At 40.0% G+C, this 25974-nt stretch overlaps 1 protein-coding gene across 2 annotated transcripts in view; it reads left to right on the top strand.

Moving 5' to 3' along the window:
- Window positions 1-25974, top strand: part of LOC132380151 (cytoplasmic protein NCK1-like) — a 199753-nt gene that overhangs the window by 9144 nt on the left and 164635 nt on the right. The window contains exon 1 of one of the 2 annotated variants that reach the window (XM_059948788.1): window positions 14354-14482. The exons of the other annotated variant lie outside the window; for it this stretch is intronic. The gene's annotated coding sequence lies outside the window, so the exon portion shown is untranslated. Of the gene's footprint in view, window positions 1-14353; window positions 14483-25974 lie in introns of those variants that run through there. 2 annotated transcript variants of the gene reach the window in all.

The raw sequence follows: 25974 nt of genomic DNA, 5'->3' as shown, positions 1-25974 counted from the left end.
ACCTGAATGATAATGTATGACTGTTATTTGCTCCATTGCTCTGTGCATAACACCAATTTGAAAATCATATCCTGATCAGTAAGTTGAAAAAAAGCATCAATTCAGAATTGGGTTTAATATCACAGGCATATGTCATGAAACTTGTTAACTTTCTGCAACAGTACAATACAGTACATGATAAATATGGGAAAAACAGACTTCCAGTAAATGTATATATGTACAGTATATTAAATTAAATAGTGGAAAAACAAATTAAAAGAAGTAGTGAAGTAGTGCTCAGGGGTTCAATGCCCATTTAGAAATTGGACAGCAGAGGGGAAAAAGATGTTCCTGAATCACAGAGTGTGTGCCTTCAGGCTTCTGTACCTCCCTCCTGATGGTAACTATGAGAACACTGGTGAAAGTTATTCATACTGCCCTTGATCTGAAGAATAACCACTGTTGTCTGCTTTCTATCTGGGTTGATTGGACTTAATCACAAAATAGCTAGTTTAAGAGTTGAGAGTCCAGAATTTTCTGACCAGTTGCTGCCTACACTTAGGCTAAATCTAGGCTTGCCTTGAGTTTACTCCCTGCAGAGCCCTCTGCAAAATTATGCACAAGGTAAGCTTTTCTGGGAATGTACTGTTACAACAGAAATGACAGAATAATAATAGATGCCTCACTAATCTGTTCCCTTAATTAGCCAGGTTGATAACAAAGTTGTACATTTCTTATTTCAGTTGTTTAAAATATAATTGAGGATTAAATAATGAGATGACTGTGCTGTTTGAAATGGATGCTAATTTCTTGATCATTTGGTAAATTTACCCCCTCCCCCTACATATTACAAGAGTGCCTATAGAAATATGTCCTAGAAAATTGGCTGTTATCTTCCCTGCATAGCAACAGTAGGTAGATTTCAACCTGCTGCTTCAGTTGTTAAATGATTTGGGATCAGTTGTCAAATGCTTTGGACCTAAAAAGACATGTCTGAATGACTGGCATCCTGTTGCACTCACCTCAATAATAAGCAAGTGCTTTGAGAGCCTGGTCAAGGACTACATCTACAGCATTGTACCACCCACACTGGACCCCCTACAGTTTGCTTAGTGACGCAACTGATCGACAGATGATGCAATAGCCACAGCTCTATATACGCACGCACGCGCACACACACACCTGGAGAAGAGGGGTGCTTATGTGAGAATGCTGTTCCTGGACTACAGTTCAGCAGTCAACACCATAATTCCCTCCAGGCTCGACAAGAAACTCGGAGACTTTGGCCTGACTTTGGATCCCGGACTTCCTGTCAGATCACCAGCAGGTGGTAAGAGAGGGCTCCCTTACCTCTGCCCTTCTGACCCTCAACACAGGCTGTGTACTAAACCCCTTCCTTTACTCTCCATATACCCGTGACTGTGTCGCCACCCACAGCTCCAATCTGCTAATTAAATTTGTTGACGACACTACACCGATTGGCCTAAGCTCAAATAATAATAATGAGGCATCCACAGAGAAGTCATCTTCTTGAAACTATGTTTCTTGACATAGTGGTGTCAAAAAAACAACCTCTCCCTCAATGTCGCAAAACAAAGGAGCTGGTGGTGGATCTGGGGTTGAGAAGGGGAAGAGCTTTAAGTTCCTCAATATAACCATAGAGGATCTCATGTGGTTGTATATAACCGGTTGTGTGGTGATAAAGGCCCGCCAGTGTCTCTTTCACCTCAGACAGTTGAAGAAATTTAGTGTGGGGGCCCCCAAATTCTAAGAGCTTTCTATAAGGGTAGAATTGAGAGCATCTTGCCTGGCTGCATCGCTGCCTGGTATGGGAACTGTACTTCCCTTAATTGCAGGACTCTGCAGAGAGTGGTGTGGACAGCCCAGTGCATCTGTAGATGTGAACTTCCCACTATTCAGGACATTTACAGAGACATGTAATTGAGGACCCGAGTCACCCCAACCACAAACTGTTTTAGCTGCTACCAAATTGGGAAACGGCTCTGGGACAGATTGTTAATATTGACTGTCCTATTGTACATTACTATAAGTTGCACATTTGGACGGAGGTGTAACGTAAAGATTTTTACTCATGTATATGAAGGATTTAAGTAATAAAGTCAATTCAATTCAAAATTCATTTTGGAAAGCTTTGTGCTAATTGATTGCGTTATCTCATGTACTGCTGATTGCCGGAAGGGAAAGGGACTGTTAAAGTGAAATTCTGTCCTTGACAGGTGGCCTTGATTTAAAGTCACACAGTCATTAGAAAGTCCATATTAACAAAGTGGAGAAGGTTTCTGCTGCAGTTCTCAAACTCAGCATGAGTTTACAACTTTATCTCTCTCATCTGCTGAGGAGAATACTCATTGGTTGTAAGATTTATCTTGAGTTTGACTTCTCCCAGAAACAGCATCTCTGTTCTACCTTTGTTATTTTAAGCAAGTTCACCACAGACCCGCTTGTTATGCAGATGAAGGTCAAGGAACACAGACTGGTTGTTCCAATTCGTCTGTCACCGTTCTGGCAGTGCTGTTGTACCTCACCCCCCCCCCCCGCCCCCCGTGAAGTTCCTCGCTGAAGCAAAGCAAATTTACAAATTGCATGGTAAACTTCAACTTGTTTGCTTCCACCCAGAAGCAAGTTGATTATTGAGCTACAAGTATGCAGATGGTATTTTTGTCTAGGCATACTTAGAAGCTAGTCTTCAAGTCTGGAGGAACATTGTTTTGTTTGGTTGTATGTACTGTCAGATGATAATAAACGAAGTCTGATTTGTTCACTGACATGCACCTGAGAATGGGCCTGGTCTTGTATCTTGAGGTTCACCTTGACTCATTCCTAGTTATAGCAGGTTTATCATACAAGGAGAAATTTAATTTTTGAGTTCTGAAGAATAAGAGGTATTGATATATATTGCATGTAAGCAAATTATGTCTCTTGGCTGAGTTTTGTTTGAGTTCACAGTTCAAGTAAAATTTATTATCAGAGTACATACATGTTATCGCATACAATTCTAAGATTCCTTTCCTGCGAGCATTGAGTCTCAACTGAATAGGTAGTCAGTTTTAAGAGGGAAATGAGATTTTGTGTCATTCAGAAGGTGGCTAATATTACTTCAGGGTATGGAGACTTGTAAATTGCATTTTTTAAAAAATGGTGGAGAAATCGAGGTTCATGTGGATAGGGCAAAGAATGGTGTTGAGGAAGAATGCTGTCGCTGATCTTGCTAAAACAAAGGGAATTGAATTGCTCCTCCTGCTCCTGTCACTTGCCTCTCTACATTCTCCTGGCTTGTGTAAAATGTCTTGCACAGCTGTCTCAACGTGGACATGTAGAAACTGGCTCCCAGTGTTATTCCCAGTTTAGCTTTGATACTATGTTGTGTTAGACTAAAGCAGTGGGCCTATACTTCAAGAAAATTATGCTGTTCCTGTATGCTAGTATCTTGAAAAGAAACCTTTGTGATCATTAACTGAATCACTAACTCATCACCTGAGCTGCTCTGCATTCGAAGTGTATTTAATGTTTCATTTTAATCATGACAGGAGGCAAAGTTAAATTTCAGTCCAGTTAGTGAAAGGAAGCTAAGTATTTTGTGTACCAAATGTGCTTTAGTTACTCTTTGCTCTGTAAATGAAAGTTGTGAATTGTTGTAAGACGAAAGAAATATCTATATCTTGTGTTGGTAGAACCCACTTCAAACAACCAAAGAGAACTAGAGGGCATTTTTTACTTCAGAGAACTGATGAAGTATTCCATGATGCACATGGTGTTCAATTGCAAGAGACCTAAACTGTGAGGTGGTCATTTTAATGTGAAATACTGCAACCTTGTACAAACATCCTGCTTTTTTGAGCAGTTTGCATTTTTGTTGAGATGCAAGTGCTATGATAAACACTTGTGAATATGTCTTTGATAATCACTATTGTCCTATGCAATACTCAATGTGTGGTCAGATTTGAGGGGAGCAGCCGGAAGTATTCATGCAGATAACATATTTAAAAAGAACTGCTATTGTTGTATCATCTATCTTCATCTATCTTAACTGTGCCACATTTTTGTGCACAGTTTCATCTGAGATCTTTAGAGGTGATTTATTTAAAATTAAATGGTGCCACAGTTTTAATACAGCCTTAATTTTCTTTTGCACTTTTGGAGCATGAGATAATGACCTCTGTTTACCTATCCAATTTTTTTTCCAATCAGTTTGAGGATTGCTCTGGGAACTTTGTGGTATAAAGATTGTGTGTGTGTAAATGATCACATTTTAGTGGATGTGGAATAATGTGTAAATGGAGTTTTAGTAAATCTCAATGGTCTACTCATGACTCCTTTATTTATAATATGACTAACTCCTCCCAATCTTTATAGAAGATAGTGTTTATTGTCATGTAGAGTTTGGACATTTTCTGAATGAGGAAATGTAGGCTTGATTTAAAATTGATATTTTGCTGATAGTGATCAGGGTTGGTTTTGTCTGTTGCAGAGAGTTTTTAAATACTGTAGTAGGCATTGTCTTGTTAGACAATTAAGTTTGCATCCATATTGAGGGATTGAAGCTACTATTTGATCTTTTATTCAAATTACTTCGGCTTAGTATTTGGGAGGTACAGTAGGAAATGTTGTTACCCACCCTTGGTAAGAAAAATATTACAGCATTGGAAAGCAGAGCATGTATCAGGAATCAGAAATGGATTCCATGTGATTGGGTTTGCCAAGTGATGGCAATGTCATCCATTTGGATCCGTTAAAAACTAAATATGCAAATGAGTAACCTTGAGCATATGACCTCTGTTTATCTATCCAATTTTTTTTCCAATCAGTTTGAGGATTGCTCTGGGAACTTTGTGGTATAAAGATTGTGTGTGTGTAAATGATCACATTTTAGTGGATGTGGAATAATGTGTAAATGGAGTTTTAGTAAATCTCAATGGCTCTCTAACCTGATGTCACCTCCACTGCCATTTTCTAGCACCACCACCACACCTGGTATAAAAGCAGAAAATGCAGGAAGTATTCAGCAGATCACGTAGCATCTCTGGAAAGCAAAATAAAGCTGATATTTTGGGTTGAAGACCACTTTTTTTTCCCTCTAGCATTTTCTGTTTTATGTTGTAGATGATCAATATCTACATTTTGTTTAAATTGTCATCACCGTAGATAAATTAGTTCATTGTTGTCACATGTGTCAAGGTCTGAGGAAAAACTCTGTATGCTGTCCATTGGATCATTTCATTGTAATAACGCAGTGAGGTAGTACAAGGGAAAACAGTAAGAGATAGAGAGAGAATGCATCCTTGGTTTGCCTTAATATCTAGTTATCTATCAAAGTCTGAATGAGCTGAGCAACTGAGCCTCCACAGCTCTCTGGGATGGAACTGTGTGAAGAAACTTTTCGTTCTATTCCTCATAACCTACCCTTCAATGTTCAATATCAAACTACCCATCCTGAACTTGGACCTCTCAGTCAGCAGAAACATCCTCCCTGCATCTTGCCTGTTGAATTCTTTATAAATTTTTTTTGAAATATTCTTTAATTTCTCTGAACTTAAAGTCAACCTGCTGTAACAAAGCTAGTTCAGTGAATCTTCATTTGTAAGATGAACAAAACTGTAGAAGCTACTCTCTTGTAATTGCAGCAAATCTCAGTACAATTACAATAAGATTTACTCCTGTAATTAATGATATCTTTATGATTTTTATTACAAACCTCATGGAAATGCAGATGTGCCACATAATTTGTTTGCCCCATTTACCTGTTCTATTTGTGACATCCTTAAATATTTAAAAATATGTTTAACTTCCATAAATTATGCTGATATTGTTCTCCTTGGTTCCTTAAGGTTGTCATAGCCAGGTTGAGGGGGGTGTGGTATAGTGTGGATGAACTCCCATTACTTATTAGATGGTAGTGGGAGTTCATCTCAAATGGTGTGCATCTCAAATAATCGACAACCAGGTCCAACTCCTGGCCTTTGTGTGTGGTCCAGCTACTAAGCCTAGCAAAACTGTTTCACCTGACAGGAGAAGGGGCAAAAGTGGGTACCTGGCACCTCAAAAGCAGTCACTCTGAGCAGGTGGGACTTCTTCAGGAGAAGGAAAGCTCTGATTTCAAATCTCCGCTGCCTTGCAGTTATACATATTCACAGGGAAGGCTTTGCAAGTAAAGCTTGAGGGGAAAAATACAGAGCTGGAGCTACTAAGGCAGTCCTTCGTTTAGTCCCACGCTGCCTGGCAGCTCCTGTGATGCCAGTGGTGCCAAACTATATCTGCTGTTCCTTTGGATTCATCAGCTGTGTGAAGGTGGGGAGGCTGCTGCAGGGGCAAAGCTTATTCTCCATGTCTTTCTGCTCGGCTTTCATATCATGTAGACAGCTAGGACACAATATCCATGCTCGACCCCGACCAGCAGAGTCCTTGGCTTAGGCCTGTGACTCTTTTCAAGGTGTTCTATTACTCCATCTTCCGAGCTTTCATCATAATTTTTTTGTACCATTGATGTTGGACTGACCATTTGACTGCCTCTGTTTAGTTCCTAATTGACAACAGCAAACCTAGAATCAGTACTCCCAAAACACAAACCATCCAATATTTCATTGCCAACTTTTCAAAATTCTAGTGTGTACAGCATCAGATAGATATTTGTGTTTCATCAGCTTTCAAGCACATCAGTCTCTCTTTTTGACTAATGTTAGTTCCTTCAGTTTCCCATTCTTGCTTGACTTTAATATCTGAAAGGCTTTCTGTGAAGACAGAACACACGCTAATTAATTTCTTTGCTATTTCCTCTATCTAGGGGGCCATAATTTGCCCTTGCTAGTCTTTTCCTTTTGATATTACTCTACTGTGAATGAATAGAAACCACCTATCAAGATGAATCTTGAAGTAGGTTTTACCTGATCAATGTTTGTATCCATTTGCTTATGTTTGTAAATGATTTAAAGCTGGATAAACTGCTGCCTTGTTACCGGTATCCTTGGTGTAGACAGTGCCTCATGGCATTTGTTTTTTAAGCTCTTTCCAATCTCTTAAAAAAAGTCCAAAGCAGCTTTCATCACCAATTTAAACCATGGTGTGTAAATGGATTCTTTGTTCCTTTGAAATTCCTCATTCATCATTCCTCGGAAGATATCCTGTACTTTATTCCTCATGTGGGCTAATTTATGTACTTTCTTTGGACTAACATTTAAAAGTAAGTTCTTATTGTTCTTTAACCTGTTTGTAGCTGTTGATTACTTGTATAAGTTTGGTTAAACTATATTATTCTGTTCATTCCATGACTAAACTTGAGAGGAGTGTAACAGAAATTGCTTGGCTTTAGTGACTAAAATTTTTGTTTTTCCATGCAAGTAAAGAAAGCTTAGAACATTAATGGAAGTGGTTTTCTGTTATTTGATTCTAAATGCTCATATAGATGTTTGGGGATGTTTTGATCACCCTGTTATTAGTCTGTCCACTGTTTGTTTTAAAGTTACTTTCACCGTTGTCAGATCTTGACCCTTGTGAGATGTTTGTGTTGTGCATTTGACTTTAGCTGCTAGAATTTAAAGGATTTTGTGTATTTAGGCAGAATTCAGTTGGTAATGCATATCATATTGTTTGACTAAAGTAATGCTAATTGCATTCTAGTTTTTGTTAAATATTTGCAGGGGAATGCACATTATGGAAAGCTTGTCCATGTCAGTGACCTTCCCTTGTTTAAGTTGAGGTCCACTTTGGGGAGGAAAAACTTTTGAGACCTACATAACTATAAAAAGTACAATGCTTACTTCATGTAATTTGACATAGCAGCTTGTGTAATTAGAATCTCCTTAATAAAACAATACTGGTTTTATTTTTAGATAAGTCTAAGAAACTTTAGAGAATTAAAAAGGTTCTTATCCAAGTAAACTTGGAGACGACTATTGTTATTTTAAGATGTAGTGTACAACAATAAGTGAAGAACCAGGGAGCGGGGCGAGATTTTAAATGAAGACTTACTGTTTATTTTTTAAAAAGAAGGATGTTATTGTTGAGGAATTTGGGGAGGGTGCTAATGGATTTCCAGGTGGATAAATCCCTTGGGGCCTTGTGATGTACACCAGGATGAAGTGAGAGAGAAAAAATAATAGTTCTGACAGAATTTCAAGTCATCACTAAGACTGCTAAGGTGCCAGATGTCTAGAGAACAAGTGTGATATGGTAAACCCTGACATCCACTACTACATTGTTCAGCAATTCCACCTGTTTAGCATATGATTCACTAGGTGATGTTTCCCATAGATGTTTCCCATGCTCCCTTTAAAAACTCTCGCAAAGTCACAGAAAAATTTTAAGTACTGCATTTTAAAACTTTTAAATGAAAAGGTGTTTTCGAAATGTGCTAACGGATTAGCAATTGTAATGCTCAGCGGACTGTAAAAATCTGGCAGTGCTGCTGAGGATGTTGGATTCTCAGTGTTTTGTTGTACCTTTTTATGCACAAGAATAGCAATGATTCAACTGCAATAAGCCAAATAATTACAGGCCTGTGTGTGTGTCAGTGGTAGGGAAGTTTTTGGAAAAACTTGTGTAGGAAAGTAGGGATGAATCAAAGGAAGTCATAGTTTTAAGGGGCATTCTTGTCTGAACTACTTGATTAAATATTTGAAGGGATGACCAAGTGCATTAATAAGCAGATTAAATAGTCAATGTTGGCTTCATTAAGGTCTTTCCCAAGACTGGCCGAAAGGCGGGGGGGGGGGGGGGGGGATCATGGAATCCAGATCAAGTTGTGGAATCAGATCCAAATTTTGAAATCTAATAGGCTTTGGTGATGGTGACCTTGCTTTTCCTATTGGAGGCCAGGTTGGTGGCTTGAAAATTAGTGGTGTTCATAGTGAGAAGAGTAATCTTGAGCTACATCATAATACTGAGTTGGTAAAGTAGACAAAGCAATGGTAGAGGGAAGTTAATCCTGATAGGGGTAAGATTCTGCATTTTGGAAGTCTAGTAAGACTAGGACATAATAAATGGTGCAAATCTTTCTGTATAGGCCCAAGGATCCTTGACGAAGGCAGCACAAATAGATAAGCTGGCAATGTAAGATGATGCCTATCAGTTGCTACGTAGAATAAGATGTTGGAGTAAAATTATGTAATTGTATATTTTCATTAGATAACAGCTATGGTACAGTTCTGCTTGACTATAGAAATGATACAGTGGAGATTAGCTAGAGTATTGCATGGGGTGAAGGGTTTCAATTATGAGAAGGGAGGGTTGAGGTTGGGTTTCCTTTGGAATTGAGGGGACCAAGAGATACCTGACTAGGGGGTTCAAAAATAGCTGAGAGACAGGAGTAATTTGTGGAGCAACAAAACTTTTTCCCGTGGCAGAAATGTATAAAACCTTTTAAGGTGAAGGGCAGAAGGTGCGGAGGGGATGTGGGAAAGAATTTAATTTGCCCACTAGATGGTCAGAGTATAGAGGATCCTAGAATCGTCAGTGCATGAGGCTTTGGGCCCGGATTTGGAAAGCAGGCTAGGTGTGGGTGGGTAGGTGCTGTGTGGTTGGTGTGGACATGCTGAGCTGAAGATCTTTGTTCTAGGTGGCATCATTCTATAAGCACGAGCTCTGGTGCAGGTGACCTCGGCCACAGCCTCCCTCCTATCGTGTAATGCCCCTGTTCAAGGGGTTCTTTCATTTGGCTTCCTTTCCCTGGCCCTCTAATTCTTTGATCTTCCTGCTTCCCCATGGAATATCCTTCTCTTTCTTCAATTTCTCTCTGGAAACATGGGCTCTGTTTCTCCTGCTCACCTTCCTGCTTCCCTTCACAGCTGTGCCCTGTCCCCATCTCCCACTACCCTTGATCCAGGTTTCCAACTCTAGACCTGCACTTGGGTTGACAGGAACTGCTACAGATTTGCAGGTCTTGGGAAGAACACTAGCCTGTAATTGTCCTAATCTTTCAACTGCAGTATCTTCAGCAGCAGAGTCTGCAGATGTTTTGGTTTGTAATTTGGAGGAAGAGCATGTTATATGGCCAGATTTAATGAAAATTATCAGAGTCAACTTCAAACCTGCAAGCTCTGTAACAGCCACTTCAAATTGATAATGGTTGAATTGTGCATTCCATGATACTTTGATACCAAAGGCCTGTTGCATTTCAAAAGCCAGCTTTGAGGAGGTTTATATAAGGACCATCAGTGGTAAGAGCGTAGTAGAATGCTAGCAGCTTTCCACAGTAGACATCCAGGGCTTTGGTTAGAGCAGCTTCATTCTAGTTCTTTAAACGAGTTCAGCATGAAATTGTAAAGGAGAAATGATATTCCCAGACTAGGTTGTGCTTGTGATGTTAGACATGTTTTCCTATTTAGATCACTGCAGGTGCTTGTAATCCCACCCAGTTTTTTTGTAGTCTGGTTTGTTGGGGCAAATGATATGAAGAGACAGTAACCTAATCTGCAAACACGAAGGGTCTCGGCCTGAAACGTCAACTGTACTACTTCCTCTAGATGCTGCCTCGCCTGCTGCGTTCCTTCAGCATTTTGTGTGTGTATTGCAGTAACCTAATCTGGTTGAGATTTTGTGAAGGAATTAGAAACGAGCAAAATTCAGATTTAAGATTGGATCATGGATGTGAAAGATTATTTCCTAAAATATTTAGGAGTTTGAGAAGTGCATACAGCAGGCTACGAAATCTATTTCTTTTATCCGAAAAACTTCCCACTGCTATTATACTTTGTTAGTATAAAGTCATTGAAGTAATAATAGGAAGTTTGGATTCAAGAATGCATTTTTGCCACTGAATAATGTGCGACTGCGGGTCTTGTGAAAGAAATGAAAGCAGATGTAGACTTGCTGTTCTGTAAAATCATTGCTCTTGCATTTGTTTACATTTTCATTCAGCTCCCTTGTCCTCATCCTAAAAGGAGTACTTGGTGGTTAAACATCCGCAGTTCCTCTGGTCACAAACCACCTCAGCCAGTAACTTCCTCTCAATCCATTATACCAGGTTGAAGTCTCACTCAGTTGTTAAAGCTTTCCAAACTTAGCTAAGAACCTCACAGCATCCATCCTTTTAACATGACTTTAATGGCATTACTCCTCACTCTTCAAAGTCCACATGGATCTCTCCTTGAACAAATCCCTGTACAGGTTGGAGCAAGAATTGCCTGCTCTTTTCTGCAACTTCCTTGCACGGCGCCACGGTAGCGTAGCAGTGTGACACTATTGCAGCTCAGGCTGTTGGGAGTTCAATCCCAGCATCATCTGTAAGGAGTCTGCATGTCCTCCCCAAGAAATGTGTGGGTTTTCCCCGGGCACTCCAATTTCCTCCCCAAGTCCAAAGAAGTACTGGGGAGGTTATTTGCTCATGTAAATTGTCCCATGATTAGGTTTGGGCTAAAATTGGGGTTGCTGGGGTGGAGTGGCTGGAATGGCCTACTCCATGCTGCGTTGCTAAATAAAATGGATGTAAATTATCCTGCGATTAGGTTTGGGTTAAAATTGAGGCATGCCTCAAAGGGCCAGAATGCCTACTCATCACTAAATGTAATTGAAAAGCAACATAACATTTGTGAGGCTTCCCATTTACCCACAGTCATTTTCCATGTTTCAGGAGCCAGAGCACCAAGCTTCTTCTGTACACTGACTTTTACTTTCTCTCCATTTTAAAAATTGCTTCTCTGATCTTCCTGCCAAAGTGAGTAGTCTAGCTCTTTCCAACATTGCACTTTGTCCATTCACTTACTAAAATTTTACATAATTCCTCATCGAATTTGAATGGATCTGGATCCACATGAATAAATTTTGACTTCTGTACAATACATTTTAATGTTTTCTTGTGCAAAAAAGCTGCAGTTTTGATTTTATTAAAATCTGGGTTTTGTATTTCTAAGGCAACTGTCACAGATGAGGCAATGAAGTCAGTGAATCTGGTGCCAATTTGAGGGTTGCTATGTTTAGCTCAAGTTCTGGAAATGTGACTCATTTGCCAGTTTGTTTCACTTTATTTTGTTAAATCTGGCTTCCTTTTCCTGGTAACCGGGTGGGTCTGTCAATAACAATGTAGATGAAGCCAGTTTGTGACTTATTACCATCTGTCTCTTCTGATATGTAATCCTGTACTTCACTGGAAGAACTTCATTTTTACCACAATCAACTTTATTTGATTTTATTTGACTTCTAAGTTGTAATTTGGGAATTGCACACAAGCAAGGTTGCTCTTGGCATTTGTTCCAAGAGTGATGCAACTAATGAACAGTTCAATCACAAATGAGAAAATCTGCAAATGCTGGAAATCTGAGCAACACACACAAAATGCCGGAGGAACTCAGCAGGCCAGGCAGCAACTTGGAAAAGAGTACAGTTAACGTTTCAGGCTGAAATGTCAACTGTGCTTTTCATAGATACTGCCTGGCCTGCTGAGCTCTTCCAGCATTTTGTGCATGTGTTGCTCCTGAACAGTTCGACTTCTTTCATTTCAACTAATATGTAAATATCTACCTTCTGTGGAGTGCCTGGCTTTGCATTCTTTGTATTTCGTTCATTCCTGAGTTGGTGGGTTCACGAAGACTCAACTGCATTCAACAGTTACATATGTTGAGTTGAAAATGCCCCATCATGCTCTGAGGTTAGAACAGTTAAATGCAGTGAAAGAAAAGAGATGTATTTCCAAGTTAGTTATCTTTTTGGAGGGGAATCCTTCTTGAGGTTCCCATGTAAGCCTTGAAGTACAGCAGTATATTTTGTAGATAGTAGTTGGTTTTCTTGCAAGTGCATTGGATTATCCTGGATGGCTGTGAATGTTTTTAAGAGCTGTAGAAAATGCCTGTCTGGAAAGTTGGAGTGTGTAGCATCATACTCTTAACAAGCTTTGTTTAAGGTATTGGGGAGCAGGATTGTAAAGTCTGTAAGTGACTTGCAAGGACCTTGGAGCACTTGTAAAAAAAACTTTTCACAAGGATGGAATGCAGTCCATGTGAGTGTAGTGTCAGTGTATCCAAGAGTCTAGCCTGAGGCCTATATGATCTTACCTACTCACCTCCCCCCCCCCCCCCCAATCTATCACCCAAGACATTTGCTCCCCCTCGAACAGGGCTACAGAGCTTCCCAACCTGGGGTCCATTGACTCCTCAGTTAATGGTGGGGGTTCATGGCACAAGAGGTCGGGAACCCCTACTCTGGAACCACTGCAACTTGGCCATAATGTGTGCTTCTGCAAAATGGGTTGCACTTGGTTTTGCTGAGCTCCGGATGTGCTATACTTGCCACCATGGAGGGCACATGGTAACGTCATTTTCAGGCTCCCCTCCAAATAGTACCCTGTCCTGACTTGAAAATACCTTATTCCCTCCTTGTTCCCTTCCTGACGTGTTTATGTACGGACCATTAAATCTGATCTGGCTTGTGCTGCCTGTATTGGGAGAAAATGAAGAGCTTGGGGGAGAAAAGCTCTTACTGCATCACAAAGGGCATGTGACCTATTCCTGTGGTCGCACTTGCTATTGAATAAGCTTCTAGTCAGTTATTTCTGTGGTGGTGTTACTGAGGGAAGTTATTGAAGATACTGCTGTTCAATAAGAAGTAGCAGGATCAGGGCATTTGTGTCAGTGGTGTATGCTAGTTGCCTCTTGTGTGTTGCAACCGTTTCCCAATGTCTGAATGCTGTCTATGTCTCTCTGGATGTAGGTGCATCCTGTTTCTCTCTGGTGGAGAGAACAGCTGAAGGTTCTTCGTCCGTCCGACTATCCTGAATTTCGGCAGTGTTTTCTCCCCCCCAAGGATTGATCAGTTCCTTGGGGAATATGCTTTGCAAGGTGCTTGATTGATTCAACTTCATTCATCTCGTGAGACACATTTAGTGTGTGCCATGGAAAGTGAAACTTTATCATGGCCTCTTTCTGCACAATAAGCAGAATGGCAGTAAATGTGAAATGAGCTCATCGGCAATTGGGTATTCTGCTCTGTTCAGTGTGGTTTGGAGCAAAAACTGGAAGGAAACCACTGAATTTTAAATTTAACTGCATTAGTAAGTGAAACAGTTGAGCACCTTTTCCTTTGCCAGAAGAGTTGTTTAGCTGTGTTCTTCAGAGCAGTAAATTGTACGTTTAAAACAGGTGACGCTGTTTTGTAACTGTTAAACATTAACATATGGTGTTAGTTAATGCTGCCATTAACTTCTATTTTGCCCAAATTAGTTTACTTTAACGGACATGCAAATCCTAGCAAACTGATCAAACCTGCTTTGCCTCAACATGCATTGTTGAAAGCAGAAGTCACTGACTCTTTGTCAGTCTCTTGGTTCAAGGGGGATTTGGTGTGAGGAGGGGAGGATTTAAGTGAAACGTGTGTGTGATCTTTTTACCATGAGGTTGAAGTTGCACATCAGCTCCCTGGAGAGCTGACAAAGCAAAGCTTCAATCTGCAGATGGAGGGGAGGGTGATGGGGAGTGAGTGGTCCAAGATGATTGGCGACCAAGCTCTGTTGCTTGGATTTATGAGTCCGTGAGCGAATAGTCCATCTGCACTGGACTTCAAGGTGAGTGGTCTCATGTTCGAATCCAGCCGACCCCTTGCATGTTTGCCATCTGTGTTGGGTTGAGTGTTGAGCAAGGCGTGGAGAGGAACAGCAAACAACATGGATGCTGATTAAAGCATGCACTTACAATCTATGGCCCACTGTGGCCCTCTCAGCTCTCAGTTCTTAGCTGTCTTCCTCTAGATTTCCTCAACCATCCCAATATCTCTTTCAGTCTGCTTGCTTCCAAATCGTCTTTCTTTCATTTTTCTGTACTCCTACCATTAAGAATCCACTAGTGATAGTTAGGAGATAATTGAATCTTAAATAGAATTGTAATCAGCAGTGCCTTTTGCTAACTACTGTTTGATACAGCAGCAGGACTAGTGATGGTACTGTGCAGTCTGAGCCAAGTTCGTAGTTTATTTTGGAAAAAGCTGCTGGGAGTTGATCTTATTCTGAATTTCCTCCAAGTACATTTCAAGTATAAACTTGGGAGTTTGACACCTACATGCAGATTTATTTTGAGCAGGAAAATTGTAATGATTCAAATGAGAGCAGATTAGAGAAAATGTGATGAATTTTGCTTTTTAAAAAAAAAATCCATACTAAAGGTACCTGTCCTTCTCGCAGAGACTGATTTCCAGCGATGGGCAATAATTTGCTTTTTTTTTGTTCGTAAGACAATGCTGCCAGGCATTGGTATTCATTGTTGATATTTGTTGTGTATTATACTGGTGGGGAACTGTTGCAAAGGTGAAGCACAAAATCAGTTGATTCAGATACTTCTGTGGGCTGAATACATTTCTGATGTGAAATTGTTTTTGTTTAATGGAGGAAAAAACATTTCAATCACTTTGAAAAATAACTTTTTTATTGTTATAACTTATAATAACAACTATTATAACTTAGTTGTAAATATTTGTAATGGAAATCTTGCAGACAGCATTTTCTCAATTATTTACAGATCTATTTTGGAACTTAACTGGAACATCAAAATATTAAGTGTTTAGGTTTAAACCTTGAAATATGGTCTATTGGCTTGGGTGACTTAACACACAATGAGAAGAGGCAGATGTGGATGCTTTAATTAGACTGTCTGTTGGATTTTTCTAACCCTGTTCCTTACCGCCTTGTTATTACTTGTTGCTGTAACAAGTAATAACAGGGCCACAATGTATTGCAAAAAGGAAGAAACATGAGATTTTAAGGAAAACAGAAAGGCGAGATTGGTGCCAAAAAGTGGAATGACTTGTACGATGACTTCTGCAATGCAGCTTTCCTATTGAGAAGTTGTAAGAAGCAGCCGGTAAAGGTTTAAAAAGTTAGTAAAGGAGTAGTAACACACAGAAAATGCTGGAGGATTTCAGCAGTTCAAGCAGCACCTATGGAAAAGAATAAACAGTTGATGTTTTGGGCCAAGTAAGAAAGGGCATTCAGAGTAAGGAGTTAGAGGGGGTGATGAGGAAAAAGTACAAGGTGGTTGGTGATGGGTGAAGTAAAGAGCTGGGAAGTTGATTGGTGAAAGAGACAAAGGACTGGAGAAGGGGGAATGTGATAGGAATATGTAGAAGACCATGGAAGAAAGGGAGGAGGACCAGCATCAGAGGGAGGTGATGGGCAGGTCAGGAGAAGCAGAAAAGGGAAAACAGGAATGGGAATTGGTGAAGGAGAGGAAAGAATAATTACCAGAAGTTGGAGACATCGATGTTCATGCTGTCAGGTTGGATGCTACCCACACAGAATGAGGTGTTGCTCCTCCAACCTAAGTGTGGCCTCATCGTGGCAGTGAAGGAGACTTGGAATGCAGGTTTGGAAAAAGGAGGGCAGACGACTTTAACTTGGTGTGAATTGTATACTGACAACAAAGATTTAATAACCTAATTTATGGAGCAGAGGACAAGATGGGGTGCCTTTTCTCTTGGAAGAAAGCTTTGTCTAAAGGTCCAATTTAATGTCAGAAATGTATACAATGTACATCCTGAAATGCTTTTACTTCGTAAACATCCATGAAAACAGGGAGGTGCCACAAAGAGTGAACGACAGATAAACGTAAGGACCCCAAAGACCCCCCCCCCCCAGCTCCCCTCCCTCCCACACGTCAGCAGCAATGAGCAACAAACCCCTTCTTCTCTCTCCCCCCCCCCCCCCACCGGCAAAAGGAAAATTAAGCATCGGTACCGCCACTTTGTGTGAGCAAAGCAATAGCAAAGACAGACTTGCAGTTACCCCAAAGACTTCAAGTTTTGTCTGGCATTCAACATACTGCAGATTTTCTCTCTCCCTAATAAGGGAGAAGGAGGTGTCTCTTTTTTTCCCCCAGCGAGCGTGGAGACATAGCAAACAACTCGCTGGTTTACGATGTTAAAAGTCCATTATATCGCATTTTTTTTTAGCTCTGTGCCTGAATATCACAAAGATCTCGGGTCTTTGGACACATAGCAATAGATTTTCCGATTCCCCAAAGACACACGGGTCTCCTGCTGTGACATCGAACCTCAATCCGCTCATTTCCAGAGCCCAGAGATCTTAGGCTTCCAAATTCGAGCCGGACTCTCAAGCTGAACCCTTGGCATGCTGAACAATGGCTGGTCCTGAAACCCTGAGAATGGGTCCCATTCCCATAAAGAACTGTAGTCAGCGTGTGCCTCCAGATCAGGGTTTTCAAAAGAACCCGGAAAAGAAAAAATAAAGATAGTAAAGATGGAAATAGAGCTGTTTCTGAAAATGCAAGCAAAGGAGTCGCCATTTAGTGCCATCTTAACTTCACTGTCAAAGAAAAAATGCAGTTAAACACATAATGCACCAATAAAATTGATTAAATGTGAAATAAAAGACAAGGAAACGCACAGCTGCATTAAGAAAAATGAATACTTTAATGGCTGTAATTTTTATATCATTCTTTAAAATTTTTTTTCATTTAAGTATACTTCTAAATTTTAAACCAAATGTTTCCAAAAAGAAAGTGTGAAAGGGAATACAAAATTCAGGTCTCCTAATTTTCTTTTAATGGACCATAATTTATTTTTCTCATACTTGGAGCTTTTTTCTCAAGGTTTAATCAATGGCTCCTGAAACCTAAGTAAGCTTGAAGCTGATATTTATTCAGGGTTTCATTATCTCTGCATGGAGATGATGTGCAGGGTTTGGGTGGGGGTGAAACAGCTCATTTATGAAGCTGAACTGAATATGGTGAAAAGCAATACTCCGTATACATGTGTCAAGCCAAAGTAACACTGCCATGATGTGGAAAATTGGGAAGAGCAGATGGTCTGCCACTTCAAAACCAACTAAATATGACTAACCGGGACCATCAGTCCACCAGGTGTAAAGGCCTCTGCACCACTGAGCACAACTATGTGGAGCATTGTCGCAGGAAAGCAACATCCATCATCAAAGTCCCCCATCTGCCAGGTCATGCTCTCTTGCTGCTGTCATCAGGAAGAAGGTACAGAGCTGACATAACCAGGTTCCAGAACAGTTATTACCCCTCAACAGTTAGATTCTTAAACCCGAGTCAGCTTCATTTGCCCCAGCACTGAACTGTTCCCACAACCTATGGACTCTCTTTCAAGGGCTCTTTGTCTCATGTTCTGTTTATTGCTTATTTATTATTGTTATTTTTATTTTTTGTTTGCAGATTTATTTTGCATGCAGTCTTTGATGCTATTGTTTATTGTATTCACTGGGATTGCCCACAGGAAAATGAATTTGAGTTGAATATGGTGACATTTGTACTTCAATAATTTACTTGAACTTTAATCTTATTCTGTAGCTATACAACACTTCCTCTCTACATTGATGCCTAACATTAGAACTGCCCCAAAGACATTTTTTACTCTACTACTTAGAATCAAGCCAGTCAAGCACCACAGGATTGTATCTGTTCCAACCTGTTTTTTTTCTCTCTGCTCCATCTGAATTTTTCCCTAACTTTGATCATCAAAATCTATAAGTGTAATCCACTATATCCTCTGGTATTCATCCAGCCTCCTTTATAAATAATCTATATTACTTGTTTGAGCTACAGCAGTTTGTACATTCTGATCATTCATTGGCTGTTCTTCAAAATTCCCAACTAGATTTGTTGGCTGTCGTACTGCTATGACCACTATTATTTTCTTTCCATGGGTAAGAACTCTTTATCCTCCTTCAAAACCTGTCATAATTTTAATGCGCTTTTATGGGGCTGTTGGAGCTATGTTTCTATTTTCTGGTGGTCTGTATTGGATTTTGTGTTGCGTGTGTATTATGGGGTTCAGTAATTTGTCATGGTTTGGGGTGTGGTACAAGCAGATGAGTTTAGTTGTATATGCACGCTTTGTCTTCGTTTAGTTGAGAGGGAATGAGCCATAGGTTGATTGTTTTTGTTGACTGCTAATTATGCTTAATTACACTAATTTGAAAATAAATTATTCTTATTTCACTATATTGCTAATTTAGTTTTGTTAATTTCTAATATTGCTGGAAGATCGTTCACTTTTGCTGCTCTCATAATAAAAGGTTGAATGTCCTTTAAGTAATTTGGAATCATGTTGTACAATGTTGATTCCTGCACTCAGATTCTGTTATAGTTTGTTTTCAAGTAACTGCTACCTTTTGTCCACAAAAAAATAGTTATACCAAACGAACAGCAGCTATGGCAAAGGATTCCCTCTGACCCGTTGGTGAAGCTGGAGCAGTTTGTGACAGGATTATCTGTGGCCTTTTGTTGATTCATGCTGTGTATTTGTGGTTTGAAGAGTTTTGAATGATCAGTGCTCTCTGTTGTGGACTGTTGCTTTATTGCATGCTGTTTATCTAACTACTCTTTTAATGTAAATACCCAATCAGCCAATCATGTGGCAGCAACTCAGTGCATAAAAGCATATAGACATGGTCAAGAATTTCAGTTGTTCTTCAGACCAAACATCAGAATGAGGAAGAAATGTGATCTAAGTGACTTTAACCATGGAATGGTTGTTGGTGCCAGACAGGGTGCTGGAGTGTTCATTGCTTCGCTTTATTGAAATATTAAAATATTCTTCTAGTTTCCAATTTTTGAATTGATCGCTGTTTGTTTGGTCTGGTTTAGGTGCTGTGGATGTGTGGACAGTTTCTTGCATACATTTATTGAACAATATCTACAGTGCATCTTGCAAATGTGAACAGTTAATTGTGAGTTGCGCATGAGTAAAGTGGCATGAGTGAATTGAAGGCATGAAACTGTTGTCAGTGACCTTAAAATTGTGGCTATCAAATGAAAAATTCAAGCTTTAGTGGGTTTAATCATGACTTCAAAAGAAGTACAAAACAAATGTGAACAAAATTAAAAGTTTAACACCATTAATTTAGGATCTTCTGGAAAATAAGGAAAACATCTCATCTTGAGGACTTGTCTAATCCCTGTGAAGCTGTTACTTAGCAACATCAAACAGTGTTGTTGTTAGTGCCCAAGGATGAACAAGAAAGTGTTTTCAAACACTGATAGCTATAGCAGTGCATTCATTGTGGTTGTGAAACAGTGGTTGCCCCAAACTTGTTACATTAAAGGTCATATTGCTGCAGAAAGTGGACGTCTCACCTTCCATCAGCTGATGTTCCGCAAATTCCAAGGCATGGTTTAACTACACATATAACAGGTGATCCGCAGGATAATGTGAAACTGAACGACAATGTGTCAAATGCCAGCACTTGAAGTTCTGCTGCAGGAACAATCTTCTATATCTAATGCCGCCTTTGCATGCATTAAAATAGAGGCTGATTTCGCTGCATTGATTGCACTTCAATGGTTATTGAAGTGAAGATGTGTTGGAAGAGCAAGAGGAACAGCTCTGGAAAAGGAACGATCAGCTTAAATTACAGGAAGAAATTGCCACACAGGTGGCCAAAGTTATTGTGCTAAGGGCTTTAAGTGTGGTGAGTGTTAAAAGTGCTCCAGCAGGACAGTCCTATGGTGTGGATACTGAAATTAAAAAGACGGGGAAAGAAAAAATAGTGTCAATGTTGATTCATTTGTTCTGCAAGTGATTGGGATTCAGGTACAAGACCGCCAAGAGGTAGTTCGGGGTGTTTACTCTCAGCCTGCACCCTGAAACAATGTTATGTCACTTGATGATCATTTTTTACAGGGACCAGAGACCAGATCTTACTAGCTCACTGATTGGAGTCATAACCAGTGTCAGAAAAGAGCCAGTGGTGATTATGGCAGATATTGAATCAATGTTTCATCAGGTTAAAGTACCGATCTGTTGAGATTGCGCTGGTGCCCTGATGATGACTTCAGCCAAGATGTGGTGGACTTTAGAATGGTGATACATCTCTTTGGAGCAATTTCATCACTGAGCTGTGCCAGCTTCACTCTTTGGAAATGCACAGAAGTCAGTGAAGAACAGTTTGACTGTAAGGGAGTGGATTAGGTTCTTGCTTTGCTTCTGTGTTGATGCGTCAGTGTCCTCTGAGGAAGAAGCTGTGTGTCTCTATCATGATCTTGTATCCATTTGTGCTAAAGGTGGCATTCGACTCAAAAGGTTATTAAAGTGCTATCTGTGATAACAGAAGAGCAAAGAGTGAAAGATGAAGGATTTGGATCAAGATGTTCCTTCAGTGGAGGGACTTCTGGGTGTGTAGTCTTGAGACTTGTAAGTTTAAGATCGCGATCCTCTGCACAGTTAGTTCCATGTATATCATTGAGGAACCTTGAGTCCAATGGTGATACCCACTAAGAAGTTCTTGCGAGATCTATGTAGGAAAGAGCGTGGCTGGGATGACGGTATACCAACATTCGTTGCTCATGAGTAGACAAGCTGGCTGGAAGAACTCTGTTAGATGGATGATGTCAAAATTGTAATTGCACAACATACACTCTCAGGTGCACAGTGGTTTTATCATGGGGAAAATCTAGGGCAGCTCCAAAGTCAGTTTCCATCCCTCGTAAGAAGCTTACTGCTGCTATGATGACAAGCTGTATGGGCACATTGTGGAGGAAGGAGTTCCACATGCATCTTCACGACTCAGATTTTTGGACTGACAACACTTCTGTGCTGATGTACATCAAGAATGAAACTTCCAGTTCCAGAACCCTTTTTGCAAACAGTTTCAGAAATTCTTAAGGACTCAAGGGTAACTCAATGGAGGTATGTAAACACTTCAATGCAGTAGATGTGGTCTTTAGAGGTAGAAGTTAAAAATATTCCTAATGATTGAGTTATGGGTGTCAGGGCTTCTGTATCTTCAGCCTGAAAGGAAATTTCCTGTGAATCTTGATTGTCCTGGAGAACTCCTGCTAGATGATCCAAAAGTCATGAGGATTGTTACAATGAATGCCATGCAGATTGAAGAGGAGTTGGATATGGTAACACATATAATCTATCACTTCTAATCTTGAACCCATTTTAAGGAAAATAGTGGCGTGGTTTCTTCGACTTAAGAACCTGCACGTGTTGCAGTCAAAAGAGGAAGCAATTGAACATAATTCTTGCTCAGTCTGACTTGGACGAAGAGGAACAAGGGTAATCTTTGAAAAGAGAAATTGAAAAAAGGTCAGATCAGTTAAGGTTGTGTCTCAGTGGAAGAGCTCTACAGCTGAAATGGAGATCATTGCGTTTTGCCAAAGAAACTATTCGAGATGTAGTTTCAAGTTTGCAAAGGGAAGATGGTATGAAAAGGAACATGGGAGAGATTGATCAGGTCTCATGCAAAAGGTACTCAATCTGGATGAAGAGAGTTTCCATACAGTCTTTGCAAAATAGAGAATTATCAATGGTTGTCCAATTACTAAGGCATCCTCTGATCCAATGATTTAGAAGCACTAACATTCAGTTATCTGTTGCTTCTGAAGACCTCCTTATCCTTGCCACCAGTAGAGTTCCAAAAGGAAGGCGTTTATGCTCATTGTAGATGGAAGCAAGTCCGATACTTGTCAAACTTGATTTGGAAACAGTGAATCAGAGTATTTGCCACAGTTACAGAAATGGTCGGGTCTAAAATGACCAATTTCCTCCCAGGAGACATTGTGTTTATGGTTGATAACAGCGCTTCAACTAGTGTATCATGGGAAGAGTAATTTAAGTCTTTCCAGATGAGGATTTTTACAGCACGTGCGCATCAATACCAAGACCAGCTGTTTCTACAGGCTGATAACCGAGATCTATCTTCTACAGGAGGCAGAGGTTGGAGGCACTACAGTTTCAGAAGCTTCATGACTTTGATTTTACTTCCTTACTTGACAGCAGTGGTAAAAATCACTGTGTACTGGGCTAAGTTCTGGTCTAGGTGACTGTAACACGACTCCTCTGGAAGAAGAAAGAGGACATTTGTATAAATGTTAACATGTTCACTCTTGAAGATTTCATGTCTCCTATTTTAGTAGTTGTGTAGTTGTACTTATTATGGTGTAATTAGGGGCTGGGATGTTGGAGCCATGTATCTAGTTTCTGTCTCTGTATTGTATTTTGTGCTGTGTGTGTACTATGGGTTTCAGTAATTTGTAATGTGGGTTGGTGTGGGAGAAACAAATGCGTACAGTTGCATTGTCTTCATATGGTTGAGAGGAAATGGGCTGGGAGTGATTTTTTTTGTTGAATGCTACTTTGATTCTGTGAATTGCTAATTTAGTTCTGTTAATTTCTAATATCACTATAAAATCATTTGCCTTTGCTGGTTTCATGAAGGATTGGATGTATTTTTTTGACATGGAATTCAGTTATGTGGAAGGGCGTCATAACAGTGTCAGTTCTCATACTCAGTATCTCAATAGTTTTGGCTTGTTTTCAAGTCACTGCAACAGGGCATCCCCTGGTGATGAATCTAAAATATTTCATTGTAGGTCTCCCCAGATTTACTAATCCCTTCAGCATTTTCTTCATGCACCTCTATTTCATGTGCTTGCTGTACATCTCTTTCCTTAGTCCTCGTCCTTTGCTATCCACTTCTGTTTCAGAATCAGAATTATTGAAAGATAGAAGCCATTTGCCCCTTTGATTCTGTGGTAGAACATTCCCAACAGTTCCGGACCGACCACAGGACTGGCAGATAATCTAATTTCCTCTCCAACAAGTGAACGTGCGCAGCGGTGTGAAACACCCTGGTTCCATCGGCTGCAGAAAAGGGCTTGGAGCTCGACGTGACAAGTGTGAATTCTTTAAACCAAGCATTACTTAATGTGGTCACTCTATTGACGCACAAGAATTACACCAGCACGCTGAGAAAGTTCAAGCAGTGGTAGATACCCCAAGTCCAAAGGATGTTTCAGAGATGCGGTACTTTTTAGAATTTGTCAATTACTATAACAAGCTCCTGCCGCGCCCAGCCCCCCCTATCTCATTACTAGAGATGGGGAAGAAATGGCAAGGACAAAGCAGTGTCAGGTGGCTTTCAAAGAAGTTTAAGGAAATGGCGACATCAGACACCGTACTTGCATGTTATGGATCACGTCGTCCAGTGCCTCTCCATCTCTGAGAATGACCTTCAGTGCCATGGTAGAGGATTCATGTGGATTTTGCTGGACCATTCATGGGCATAAATCTCTTGCAGGTGGTAGTGGATGCAGCTATCAAGTGGCCAGGAGTATTCCCAGAAGCCGTCACTACGGTCTCGTAAACTGATGTTTAGAGAAGCTGCTTTGCAAAGATAATGGACCACAGTTTGTGGCGGAACAGTTTCAATCCTTTCTAAAATTGAATGGATTAAGACTTATTATGTCTGCACCAAACCACCTAGCTACAAATGGCTTGGCAGAAAGTTTGTACAGATTTTAACGAATGCACTGAGTAATGTCGACAGGACACACTACACTGAAAGTGAATCAGAAGCTTGCCAGCTTCCTCCTTGCATATCTCAGTGCAGCACACTCCACAAGCAGCTAGACTGTTCCTGCGTCATCCCTTGCATTCATGGAGGACAGACAACTGCGACACATTGAAGGCTCAAACAAGGTTTGATGCTTCATTCTTGATGAGCAATGCTGGCAAGGGACTACAGAGGTGATCAAAAGTGGGTACATGGAAATATTAAGGATAGGCCTGGATCAAACTCCTACACAGTGGAGATTGTTATCTACAGGCACCACGAAGGAGGCCCCAGGACATAAGGTTGTTTTGAAGTTACAAAACATAAGTCTACCCATTCAGTCAGCTATAATCAGCCTGCCATTAATCTCTCTGTTTCCACGTGAACAAGTTTTGTATCATCTCCATATTTGGAAATCTTCAACTATTTTATACTCATTGAAAATATCCTTCTGTTCTCAAGTTCTCTTGGTTTTTGTACCAAGCTTAATAGTTTATTACTCTTCCTAATGTTTCAATCATTTTTGATCCCTACTGTCTCTGCCTCATTAACTGCAGCCAGTCAGATCGTATTTCCTTCCTGATTGGAAATGAGCAGAGTGCAAAAACATCCTCTCCCTGCATTTTTAATATACTAGACTAAATTTGGGTGCTGCAGATCTTGGTGTTATTCTTGTACTAATTGTCAAGTTTAATTAGTTTTCATAGGATTTTTGGACAATAGTGGCTACTAATGTCAAATATCCCTGATTTATCAGTAACTATATTCTGCTTGGGCTACTTTTAATAGAGTTATTGAATTTATTAACACAAATCCCTCTTATTTTCAACGTTATCTTTTTTTCTTGCTCTCCCTTCTGAAAAGTTCATTGGAAATATAATTGCCAACCCTGAACTACCTACAGATGTATTTCATACATCGTTAGGATTTTCTAAATTGATCTGTCATTCCATTTCTTTAAAAAAAGCTGCTTTATTATCTGTAATTTGCATTCTCTCTGTTTAGTACTTTTTTGCCTTTGTTCTAAACTTGTTCCATCTTATTTCCTGTGTCTGAAGCTAGGTTTCCTTTTGAGCTATCTAATCAATTTTTTGCTTTGTTTTTAAAAAATCTGCCCCCTGTTCTAACTTCCCTTTGTTTTAAAAACATTGTTTTAAATATTTTAAAAAATATGAATCATATTTCTAGTATCTGCTCGCTGATTATCGTGTCATTACCAGTTTCAAGTGGCATTATAACCCTGAACTTGAGGCATTAAACATGTCAGTTCTCATTCTCCTTTTGCAACTTGATTCAGTTCAATGCAAGAATCTTCTAACTCCATCCGTTATCTGTCTTGTTACATTGCAGAAGTCTTGGGATGTTTCCATTCTTCCTGCCCCCATCTTTCTCGAACTCCCCTCTGAAAGTGCATTCCAATTACACCTCCCCAATTCCTCTGCCAAAAACATCCTGAGAATAGAGCTTGACTTCCAGCAATTATTGCTTGTCTCTTCTCCATGAATGTCAATATATCAGAGCTGCCTCTGAATATATAAGATGTAGCTGAATGTCCAAGGTTACATGTTGTATTGGAGGGATAGGAAGATGGGCAGAGAGGGTGGCGTAGTTCTGGTAAAGAATGGCATCAGTAGAAAGATGTGACATAGGATTGGAAGATGTTGAATCTTCGTGGGTTGAGTTAAGAAACGTCAAGAGTAAAAGGACATTGATGGCAGTTATATACAGGCCTCCCAACAGTGGCT

The sequence above is a fragment of the Hypanus sabinus genome, chromosome 2 (assembly GCF_030144855.1).
Source record: "Hypanus sabinus isolate sHypSab1 chromosome 2, sHypSab1.hap1, whole genome shotgun sequence".
In the NCBI taxonomy this organism is placed as follows: domain Eukaryota; kingdom Metazoa; phylum Chordata; class Chondrichthyes; order Myliobatiformes; family Dasyatidae; genus Hypanus; species Hypanus sabinus.
This window is presented reverse-complemented; position numbering and strand designations above follow the sequence as displayed.